At 37.1% G+C, this 13,064-nt stretch overlaps 1 protein-coding gene across 1 annotated transcript in view; it reads left to right on the top strand.

Moving 5' to 3' along the window:
• The window catches only part of arhgap15 (Rho GTPase activating protein 15), a 193,078-nt gene that overhangs the window by 144,104 nt on the left and 35,910 nt on the right, over positions 1-13,064 (top strand). The window lies entirely within an intron of this gene.

The following is a 13,064-nucleotide window of genomic DNA, read 5'->3' as shown; positions in this document are numbered from 1 at the left end:
ACACCGGCCTCTGTCTCCACCATTTATTCTGCGAAGCGCAAGCCTGCAGAGTGTAGGAATGTATTTAAAGGGTTTCTTGTGAAACAAAAGGGTAGTGGTTTCGAACTGAAAAAGGTGTGGATTTTTTCAGGCCCTGCTGCAGGTGGTTGTGCTGTAGCCTTGTGCATTTTCTTTAGTGGCGTTATTCTGCTGGAGCATGTGGTAACTGTCGCGGCACGTGAACTCCCTGACCACTGGTCCCCCAGCTGTGACGAGCAGACCCAGCACAGACAGACAGGCTGCAGTGGTGCTGAGCAGATGTTATATCCCACAGCCCATCCATCACGCTTCTGACTTGCGGCCTACTGGCTTATAAGGCTACAGATCCCGTTTGGTTATTTTTGTTGGTACTGTATCTGCTAATTCGGTGTGTAGTGATTTATTGCAAGATAAGAGCAGTATACAGTAATGCTATTTCTACAACTACTGCTACTTTACTGCCACTGCTACAGCACTTACTGCTACTACCACTGCTCTCTTACTAATAATTCTAATCATACTTTCTGAAAAGTGTTTGTCGTGAATGCAATTTCATACATATAACAAGGAAATACTCTAGTAAAGCAATGTATCATTGCAGTCACTGTAATTTTACTTTTAATTTTTGTCTTTGAATTTACATGATAAAGCTATATAATATCATAATATTATACACATTATTCTTTAGATGTGAGTATTTTAAAATATTTCAAATTATATTATTTATATTATTTGTTGTTTAGCATGTATTTTGTAAGGGATTTTTTTTAAATGTAGCTCAGACAAGTTTTAAAAAAGCAATTGATATTTGCTTTGTAACTGCTTTAAGCTCGTCACTGTTTTCCACCTTAAAAGCCTTGCTGCTTCACATAAAGTCCATTAGGAGGCATACTATTCATTGACAGTGTGAGAGAACAAATGCCAATTACTTTCCTATATGAAGTAGATGTTACATGCACGTTTTACACAAGATAAGTTGGGCTATGATAGAATATTTTATCTGTTCTAAGAATGCAGAGTACATTTTCCATAGATAATAATCGCACATTCACACCATGTCTAATCAAGATAAAATATTTCAGATACACTGTAGATAATTTTCAGAAATTCCCATTATCTTAATTTTACTGCACCTTAAGTAAAAAATTATAGATCACTCAACATTTTAGTCTCATTTTTAAGGATTTGTTTTTACACCCCCTTATCTCCACAAACACAAACTTTAATACATAAACTGAATCCTGTGAAACTGCTTGCATTGATTTATTTGGGGATTTAGACTAAGAGGTACACTACACAATTTAGGAATTACGATTACAAATGCAGAAAAACATTATTTTCTGAAAAGAGGTTCTTGATTTGTTTACTGAATATGTTGAAAATCCCTTCAAAGACAGTGATTGATAGTTGTGTGTTGCAATTAGCTCTTTGAACAGCATCTATAAATCAGCATTCTGAAGCACGCCATGTGTACTATGTTTGCGCAGTTTGGAAATTATGACAGTAATTTATTTGTACAGTATAATTTCAAATCACCGTCTGCAATATATGCTTAAAAAATATGAACTTTTTTTAACCAAGTTACCATTCCAACTTTCCAGCCTTCAGCTCATATTTTGTCTGATTTTCTTTTCGAAGATACATTGTGCCACAGACAGTGTTTTCCATCATAGATCGCATAATCACAAGTACTTTTCAGTCCAAAACCTTTACAGTGTGGTTTAGTGTATTTAGCCACACAAGTAATGCTAGGACATTTGCTTTTTGAACTCAATGCATTTTAAATTAGCAGTTACAGTAGGTCTAGTCTGACAGCAGCATTACTACCTTGTAGCCAGATCTTGTCAGATCTCAGAAGCTGGGTAAGACTGAGCCACATGAGTCCTGGGATGGGAGAAAAGCAACTTGCTGTGTAAGTGAAGTTGGTGGACGAGGAGATAGGATTTTTCTACCTGGTCCTGAATTTTTAAAACAAATGGCACAGTATGGAGACACTGTGCTGTAATTAGATTACTAATTACTTGATCATTACAATAACCCTGATGTCGAGGCTAAATTCCACTCTGGGCTTGCACAGTCTGACCTCCTACTTAATTTCCACCTGATGGAGTAATTCCTCACTTTTTCACCTAATGGGTGCATATAATAAAATGGAATATATGATATTATTATTATACTGTATAACACAAATATAAAAAGGGCATACAGCTGAGTTTTAGTCCATTTAACATTAAAATGATGTCCTGTCCGAAAAGTAAACTACACAAAACTAAAAATCGGTCCCAAGAATGGGGAACACAGCTAAATCATGAACTGCATTTCTATGAAATATATAAATTGTATTTACATTTCCTGAATTTCAACGTTAAGGTCAGAGTGTGAATGCAGAATGTGCTAAATTTCTAACACTGCAGAAACACTTTTAAATAACCATAACTATCTGCCCAATTGACAACTTGCCCTGTTGTTGAAAGGACTGGCTGTGTTTAAACTGCCCTTCTCCTGCAGCACGAACCGATACCTACAATAAATTAATCTGGGTGGGCACAGACACATCCCTGCTACTCACAGCGTGTTAGATATGATGGTAGACACCACAGCTGCTGTCACTCCCTTCTTGTCAGAAACTTGAGAACGAGAGAAGGCCATTCAGACCATCTATCCCATTTTTGAGTTAGTTATTACTCCTAGGATCTCATCCAGGAATTTCTTGAAACATGTCTGGGTATCAGCTTCTAAAACACGACTGTGCAACTTGTTCTATACCTCCATAACCCTTTGGGTATTGGAGTGTTTCCTGTTCTTGGTTTTAAATGTACTTCCAGTCTTAGTAGTTGTTGCTGGTGCCCCCGGTTCATGTTTTAATTTTTATTCTGAAGAAATACACTGGATTGACTTTATTAGTGCTTTGTGGACTTGTATCAGGTGCCCTACTAGTCTGTTCAAGGCAAAAATGTTTCAGTTCCTTCAGCCAGTCAATGTAGGATGTTGCCTTAAACTCTGGAATGTATCTGGATCCATCTGGAATCCAGAAATGCAATATCTATAACATGTTGACCAAAATTGCACACAGTATTCTAAACGAGGCCTTAGTGCCTTATACAATTTTAACATCCAGTTTTTTAAATATTCTACACTTTCACTATATATCTTAACATTTTGTTTGATTTTTTAATTTTTTTGCTAAATTTTCTAGATTACATTACATTATCTGTTTAAACTGTATATAAGGGATACATTTATATCACCTTAGATGGTAAAAAGGTACTGTATCTTGTCAAAGGCTTAAGCCAGCTCTGTGGTTTTTGGGGTTGATATGTTTTGAAGTTCTATGCTGGGAATTTTGGTACAGCACTTTAAAAGTATTTTACCTTCATTGCATGATGACAGACAATCCTCAAGTTTCCTAGAAACATTTGTTCAAATGGCAATCAGGTCTATTTTTGTTTATTTATTCATTAGTACAGTGAATCTCATATAAGACACAAAGAGCTTTGATTAGGTGTGGATTCATACACAGTTTCTAATGTTGCTAAATTCAGCCAGACAGTTTAAAGTGATGAGTTACAAAACCACATTCATTGCTTTGTTATACCTACAGGGGATGTAATTTATCTTTAAAAGCAGCAGTATCACATGGTGTGCCATTTCTCTTTTACTTAAGATGAAAAACTAGCAATACTAATTTATGTATGTGCTAATTAAGTGATGATAAGGCTACTTTTACTATGGGTAGGAATTCTTTTTAACTTTTTGCATGTTGTCACATTAAGAAAGTACGGCTGATGTGTGTTTGTGTTCTGAAAGAAGATCTCGAAAGGACCACGCGCACATTTTCTCACGAAGTATTCTGGATTGGAAAGGTTTGATATTTGAGCTTTGACAAGTAAGGGGCACAGCGGTGTGGTGGTCAGCACTGCGGCCGCACAGCTCATTCTTCCTGCGTTCAGTCCCTGGCTGTTTGCATATTCTCCCCCATGGGGTTTGTCTGGCTGCTCCAGTTTGCTCTCACCCCCCACTGACATGCTGGCTAGGCTTGATTGGCTGGTCTGGACTGTCCCTTTCTCTCCCGGCAGCAGACCGGTGTCCCATCCAAAGGGAAGAGCAGTCATGTGTTCCCAGTGCTGCCTTGCTCACTGTTTGCCACAGACTCCTCCAGGACAAGTGACTTTCTGAATGGATGGGTTTGACAGGGCTCATTGTCTTTTCATTTCTCCCTTAAATCTCATCCAATTACAAATTTAAACATCATAGTAATACCATGGATTTCTGAAACAGGGACATCCAATTATATGGCTTTTCTGCAAACACAAGTCTGGTTAGCCATAGCACACATACTGTACATTGCCATTGTTCTGTTGACTCCATTGACAGTTGACAGCCAGCATTGTTTTAGAAGCTGGTTTCAGACTTGCATTTGTAGCCCTTATAGATGGCTGTATTTTGTTTTAGCTCAATGGATTTCCAGCTTGAAGAGATCGTTATTGGTGGGGCCAGTGTCTGGTGATGTGATCCTTTTCACTTTTATTTATTCAAAAAATAATTTTCACAATATTCTTGATTAACTGGCTTACAAAATATTTGCTTTCTCAGTCATAAATACCCTAATACTAAAGAATCTACCTTATGCAAAAACAAATCAAAATAATGTGCAATGTAACTTTCTTTAGTGTCCATATCTGATATGGCATTTAGTTTACACACATTCATGTGTGTGTTAATCTCTTATCCATCCTCCTTTTCTCTCAGAATACAGTTTATTTGTACTGACACTAGAGCACTGCTCTTACACTCTTATTGCTCCTGTTTAAAATGAACAGCCCTCAACTCTCAGCTGCTCATAACCATGCTTGCGCATGCTCTAAGTTTTTTCAGAAGTTCTTATGTTTTCTCAGAACCAGAACCAAATGAAAACAGGCACACGATAAAACTTTTTTGTCATTTATTAATATATCACTTGTGCCGATTCTAAACCAATTCTTATTAATTTTATTTTCTTTCCAAGCATGCAATTAAATACCCCAATATTTCCCCCCGCCCCCCAAAATACCTGTTTCCACCCCCAACTTCTTTGTCCTACTTGTCGGAAACACATTAAAGCTCGCTTTCCAGAAATGTGCCGACATGACATTTCAAATGCTTCATGAGTGCTTCCTGTGTGCAAGAGAAACATCGGATCTCAGGGCTTTCGACTGCAAGTGCAGGAGTTCCTGATTCTGGCCCCCCATGCAAGTGCCCTAGCGTCCTCGCCCTCAGCCCTGGCGTTCACGATGGTCCTCGGTGACTTGCCACCTCTGCGATCTTTACAGTGGGCATTCCCCCGACAGGGAGGGGCACAGCCTGGACCTGAACTGCAGGCACAGGTCTTTGCTGAAAGAGTCCTTCTTCACCATTCTTTTCGATGCATTTTAAGTGGACGGTAACATGTATAGAGTTAGTGTGATTGACACAGATATCTTATGACTCATTAATAAAATATTCTATTTAAGACTTCAGTTTGGTTAGCAAGCTCTGGAATCATGCGGGTACCATCTGTATACTCTCTCAGGTTCCAGATAAGTTTCTGTGAATGAGCAGCAGTGAGCAGTCTGCAGGGAAAAAGCCGTTGTCCCATTTTCATTTCTACATCAATATAGACCATCTGATGAGCTAAAGACCAGTGCCACAAAATGTCTAATTTTGGGATGGATACCATGTTTTCAAAACCAAGGCTGTGATTTAGAAAGTGCACTGCACACATTTTGTATCAAAAATGCAAATAATGTTACAATATATTTTTAATTTCAAATTAATCCAGATTCGTGTTAGCAGGCATTTTCCAAGATGAAAGCTATTGTTTATTGTTTAGGATTGTCAAGTTATGTTTCAGTCTTTTTTGCCAAAACATTTTTTTCTCTTCTTCTTTCTGATCTTATCTTATCTTTATTATCTTGAAGCTGTTTGTAAAGAAAAATCAGAAACATTCTAAATTTGAAGGAAAGATTCTTCTGATCTGATTTTATTTTCATATCCGAATTCTAAATCATTCAACAGTGTATAGGTTTAGGGTGGAATTCTTTCACTATTATCAAATATACGTATAAAGAAAGTCAAAGATATCCATCCATTTTGTAACTGTTTTATCCAATACATGGTTGCGTAGTGGCCCGATCCTGTCCCAGAAAGCAATAGGAGAAAATCAGGACACACCCGGGACGGGACACCAGTCCATCATGGGGCGGACACACAGACAAGCACACACTCACTCCAGGCCCAGGTTGCCCTGAATCCAGCTAGCCTATCAGTACTGTATGTCTTTGGACTGTGAGAGGAAAGCAGAGCACAGAGAAGATATGCACGTGCACAAAGGTACAGTAGAACATACAGTACAAACTCCACCTCAGGAATTCGACCCAGGGCCGCAGCACTGCTAGGCTGCAGCGCTCATTACTGCACCACTGCGCCACCCCAAGGCCAGAGAAGATTTCCTACCAAACAAGCACCCCTGGATATGGGGATTAATTTCACAAATGCATTTAGTACTGTAAGACCTCGTCATAGCATGGCTTATAATTAGCCTCACCTGCACCATTTTCCTTTCTTTCCAAGCCGGGGAAGTTAGCTCCTGTTTAATTTATAAGGCTACAGTGCTCTCAAACTACCATGTGTGGGTATTTTATAGCAGTGGCATGTGTTTTTATATTCTAGGTAAATTATCCACAGATAAAACCACAGCACTATTTTCCTACAGTAGTGCACAGTTTTACTAAACAGTTAACAGTTCAGCATTTCTTCATTAAAGCAGAAGCACTCATTTCAACAAAGTATACAAGCAGAAGACACATAATATTCTGTAGTTATTTTCCGTCTGAGATGTACATTTTCAGATTTGGGGGGAGTAAAACACAAAAGCCAAAAATTTAGTGCGTAAATATAACAAAATCACTGGGGCTCTAATAGAAACCGTCACCCTCACTCCCTGCTAATCCGACTGAAGTGAAACTGTAACCACATGGCCAGAATGCCACTGGCACATGCCTCAGTTGTAAGACATTGTTGGGAGTTAACCCATGTTTAACTGCATTGTTTCTAAAATTTGACAGGCTTGAGATCATTCATGGTCAGCTATTTAAATCTAAACATCTAGTGTTTTTTATGTTGCCGTTTGCTTTTAAGTTTATTATTTCAAGATTTCAAGTCTCACAGATTTGTAGTTAAGAATAAATCATCTGTAGAGTTAAAAGTGAAAAAAGTCTGGCTTGGTTCATTGTCAATAGGAAATATCAGAGGAATGACAAAGGAAGAGCCAATGACTGATGTCAACTTCAGCAAGCATTCCACTGAATACTTTGTGTATACTGTTTTTCTCCTTGTGTTCTTCCCCAGCGCAGTCGGTAAGTTATGCAGAAATAACATACATTAATACAAAGACCTGGAAAAAATAATGGCTAGCTGCATAGCTGCTAATCAGTAAAAGAAACATCACAAAGAATAGGTAATTTAGAATACAAAAAGAATAAGTAATTTGGAATGCACATACCCAAGTGGCCAAATTATTTATGCCTAATGGAATAAAGTCTGCATTAGTTTTATTGCAATTAAAAGGCTTGCTTTATTACCTGTCATTGAAGGCACTTGACTATGCAGCAAAGTTGCAGACCCAGTGGAGGCCCTTTCATGAACATATTCCTTAAGTATCAAATCAATGTATTGTATCCCTGTAAGCTTGTTCATATGAGAATTCTAGTGAGGCTTTTTAAATTTAGCATGCCTTTTGGGGATTGCATTTTTCCCATATATAATTAATAAGAATATGATGTTCTGGGTTTATCTATTTTAGTATTCTTTACCTCTGAAAAATTCTTTTTTGCTAAGGCCCAGGAATTGTTAGCTGCCTGGCTTCTGCACAGCCAGTTTCTGTACCTTAATCCTTACTGCCATGACCGACACTCTTTATGGCTCAAGTTAGCGATTGCTTAAGGGAAGGGGCATGGATCTCAGCTGGGTCTTAGCTTTTGACTGTATATGATACACTTTTGTTCTGAGACCATCACCATATACTTTTATTGCTATGGCTATTATAGTTTTGCCTCTCCCATTGGAGTGAGTATGGAGGCGAGTGATGACTGCCTCGAGGGGTGACAGAAAACAGGGATTAATTGTGTTAATTAATATGTTTGTATAAATGCATGCTCCTTTTTCCTTCCTTTTCCTTCTGGCATCACTGGCATGAATGAACACTTGATTTGGAAAGAATTAGGTTAAGATCAGTGTGGTCCTGCAAAATTCTGGACAAGCCCTTGGATGGCAACTAGCTAAGCTGTGAACCCCACTTGCATTTATCATGAGTAATAAAGCTTTTTGACATTGCTGCCCACAGTCATCCATCATTCCTCATTTAAGACACAAGTTTGGCTTTTTAGTGACAGCAGTGAAAGATTATTGTCATTAGAAGCAGATCTTTTGTTTTGATGGCCCTTTTAATGGGGTTGCATTAGTGAAGGTCCTAGGGGCCAGTTTTTGGGTGATTAAGCAAGCAACACATTTACAAGTCACTAATTGAGACAGTAATGCCAGGAACCCATGGAGTGCGCTTTCTATAATGAACTACAGTTGCACGATCACTCTGAAACATTACCAGAGAGGAGTGATCTATAGAATGAACTTGCTCTAATGCACTGCACTTTGGGTGTATTCACAGAGCTCTTTAAAAAGTCATAAGCCCTATTTAGGGCTAGACCATGAGGCAACTCTAAATCATTATGCTAGGAACTGAGGTTGTTTGGTAGCACATGCAACTTTAATTATAGTAAGAAGATGGAATCTCTGATTGCGAATGAGCATCCGGATTGTAATTTAATATAAAATTTTACTCTCTGCAACTGATCTTTTTTCACAATTAATTAAATCTGTCAAATTGGGAATACATTCATTTGCCCTGTGATGAGTACAGGGGTATATTGTGAGATATTGTGAGAGAACTCTTGCCCTAATTTGGAATAAGCCAAATATAATATTGGAAGGTAATCTAATAATCACCTGAGATGGAGGAGTCATTGCTTCTGCGTCAACAGAAATGCCTTGTTTTTTTTTTTCATTTCTCGTGAAGTATTTAAAAACTGGGTCATTAGGCAGATTTTCGGAGGCTAACTGTGAAGCCTCCATGTTTTCTTTCCCTGGTTAAAGATACTTTTATACCCAATTCCCCAGTGCCCATTACTCATTAAAAATGTTTAACAACATTTTAATTGAAGAATTAATTACCTTCTGCTGGGCAAAATCTTCCTAAACTCCAGCTTGGGAGTCATCGCGAGCAGAAAGAAACAGCCAACAATGGAACTAGAAAGCTTCCTTAGCAGGTTGGCGCTAAAAGATGACATCAGCATTGTAAATTGGATCCAATATGAAGGGTAATCAGGATATTTATTTTTCCACTCAAAAAATGAGTGTGGCCTGGTGTGTGGCATTCCCAATTAGAAAAATAAAACAACCCACCTAGAAATACAGTATGTTTTCAGAGTTCTATGTTAGGTTTGCATGTATGATTGTGTAAGCTTTGCATTTGTATGACTATTTAGAGCTCCATGCTACTAATGTAAGAATCAAAATCTGTGTTCAAGTATTTGTCTTTTGTGTTACAGTTACAGTTATTGTTCTGTGTCGCAAATATTTGTAATTTGTGATTTGTGTGCCAGAAAGAGATGAGATACTGTTTCACCCAGTTCTGTCTTTGCTGAAATATGAAATATCTTGCTCCTCAGATGAGTTAGTGAATGACCTATTTATAATTGTACATGTGGATCCTAAATTCTTTCAAAATTAAAATAACTCCCCTGGACACTTTAGTGTTTTTATGGGTTATGGGTATAATAGTGAGCAAAGTGCTAAAATATTATTTTAACTAAATAGTGAAAATTATATATTTTTAAATTAAAATGAGGTATTGTTTAAATTACCAAGGCTTCTCCTAAACTCGTCTAGAAAACTTCAAAATTATACTGTAACTTATAATAACTTATGTAACTTATACATACAGTAGTAATCAGCACTATACTGGACCATTTAAAATATAGTATTCTTTAATATCACTTTATGCTGATATTTTACTGGTGGTTATCAAATGAATATAAAAGAATATAAAAAAGTAAGGGCAAACATTTGGTGTGAAGTGAAGGATTAAGACCAATACACTTTTTTATAGAGTAGAAGAATTAAAATAATTGTTTTTGTTTGTTTGGCACAATTTCGTTTTAAACTCTCATTCCACACTTAATTTATAACCTGCTCTTATTTAATATGGAACAAAATTACAGCCTGGGCTTATAGATACCATGCTGTGATTGTCCAGCTTTCCATAACCTTGCGTACTCTACTTTGTGCTCCTGTGCTGTTCTGTAAAGTTCCACAGTTACAAACTGCCACCTCTGCCTTTTTTCTTTCCCATTTCGGCTCTGCATTCGATTAGTTAATAGTCTCCAGTCCTCAGGTGGAGCTGGATCTCTGGTTCTCGTCCTGCCAAGCTGTTATTTTGGAAGGGAAGGGAAGCAGCTGTGTTTACAGCCCGGGTCCTGGCATACATTTACCAGAATCTATTATTCATATCGTTCAGTATCAGAGAGAGATCTCAAGCCACCTGTCTTGCTGACAAGCTCACCCTTTTGTGAGCTTTCTGTTCAGAGCAAATTATGCTCATGTTGATGAATTGAGTTTTTATGAGTATTGCTAACTAACATTCTCACAGAGAGCCAGGGGCAGCAGGCTGCAAGTGTTTCAACGAGCAAAGGTTGGAAGAGTTTGCTGTTAAGCACAAGGAGTTTACGCAGTGAAAGACTTAGCCTTTTTATTCCCAATTTTCTGAAAACCAGCATTACCATTCTAGTCTAGCATTAGGTAAGTATTTTGTACCTCTGAATTTGTAGGTTTGATTTGCTCCATTTATTAAAGGAATTTAATCTGCGCACGAGGCTGTTATAGCCATAATACTTCAGTGGTTAAATCACCAACATGCAAAGGCCATTGCTATTAAAAAGCCAGTCTGGGCCCTTTTACTACCTGAGGAGGCAGATGCAGACAATCTCTTGCCCTGAGAACTACCAGCCTGCATCTCCAATTAAGGAAGGTACGTTAACTCATCACAAGTGACGATAAGCACCCAGATAAGTTATAACATGATTCATAATTTATAAAGATTTTTCTTTCATCTTTGCTTCTAGTTTGCATAAAACTAATTACTTTGTAAATGGTATTCACTTCAAAATATTCAGCCACAGCAATGTAAATCAAGCAGACCGGGAACTATATTGCACTGAGGGTAATTTGCAATTGTAAGGGTAAAGGTTAGGCCAAATTTCATGTTAGTTATAGAAAAGAATTAATCTACGTTGTGGAAAAAAATGAATGTATGATCATTAATTCAAATTTGAAGTCAAAATTTATATTGCATAGGTTAAAATACTCAATAAACAAAATGGATTGCATTGAGTTCCATATTTAAGTAGATATTTTACTGAAAACAATATAATGTTTAGTGTTTTCATGCACGCTTAAAACAAGTTATGTATGAAACTTCGGGACGGGACTTTAGATGTCTTTTTTCTGGTATGTGTTTGGGCACATCATTGTGTAATAGCATAGATAATGCTTATTTAACTTTGTATAGCACAAATTCCAAACAGCTTAAAATTTCTGTCACTTGAATTTTGATAATCTCTGGTAGTTTATATGAAATTTGCTCATATTAAACTAATGTTCTCTTCTCTGCCTTTTGTTATGGTCATCATTAACTTTGAGTCATTATTAGATTTGAAAAAAGTTTGAATAGCAGTTAATTGTAAATTGTGTTTATAATTTAGAATGTAATAGATCAAGAGCATTATTTTAAATTTTGCAGTTCTTTGAAATACCATTTACAGTGTTGTTTATGGAATCACATGACTTATTCACAAAGGTTTTTTGAAGTTTTAGTAAATCACTCTTTTAAGAGCTGCAGATTTTTATGTTTAATTATTATCTTTGTTAATGTGAAGGCTTTGGAATGTGTGACCCATGGAGAAATGGTGGTGTATCCCTGTGTCTGCCCTCAGAAGAAACCATTTCCCTCACAGGAAGACAGGAGAGGTACAGAGGACCTGAAATACAGTGAGCTGGCTGGTCTGACCCAAGACTGGCCATCTCAGGGCTGGGAAAGTGTTGGGAAAAAGCAATGCAATCAGTCGATATGTTCATGTTTTTATCATACATCATTATTACCAAAGATTAAGTACCCTTTTAATTGGGTAATCAAATTCTGGAAAATCAAAAAGAATCATGTGGAATGGTTTAAAAGTCTAACCTGGTCTGTATCGTGTCACTGATGATAAAGAGATCATCGAGAAAGTGTTTGTGCCTGTTCCTTGATTTCACGACTTTAGCGATCAGGGGAGCTGTGTCAGAAGACAGCCCACTGAGACAGCGCAGTTGCAGTCAGACCCTTCGGCTGCTAAATGAAAAGGAAGACGGCTGCTGAGGAATAGTCTCGACTGTTTTAACTTCTCTAGTGTTTTCCTAACCAGGAGTCTCTGCAAAACAGTATATTCTAATTTCTCATTGGTAGCTACTGATTATATTTTAAACGAATTTAAGCAAGCTGTTTCCTTCTGTCAGATATTTTTAGTAGAAATTTTACTATCCACTGCTGCCTTATCTTGGCTAAATTTTTGGTTAATTAAAAAAGCATATGATAAATGAAGGCAACACTAAGGGATGTATCTGTAAGAAAAAATCCTGATTTATATGTGTTAAAAGAAACTGAGTGAAATGCATGTAAATTGCTTATAAAGTGCAGCAAACTGAGAGAGAGATATATTTTTATCAAATTCTACCACATATTTTAATATATTCTTTCTGGTAAATGGAAGTTTAGCATTAGTCCTTCAGAAATGTCTAAGGTAATATACCATTTCTCCGTAACTTGAGTGATAGTACTCATAAGAACAGTTAAAACTAGTTTTATGTTTTACCACCAAACATTCCTGTTCAAACCTATTTTAACAAATATTTGTCATTACATTAAAAAATAGGTTTAAAGC

The sequence above is a fragment of the Atractosteus spatula genome, chromosome 13 (assembly GCF_055471065.1).
Source record: "Atractosteus spatula isolate fAtrSpa1 chromosome 13, fAtrSpa1.hap1, whole genome shotgun sequence".
NCBI lineage: Eukaryota > Metazoa > Chordata > Actinopteri > Semionotiformes > Lepisosteidae > Atractosteus > Atractosteus spatula.
The sequence above is the reverse complement of the archived record's forward strand: the minus strand, read 5'-3'. Positions and strand labels throughout refer to the sequence as shown.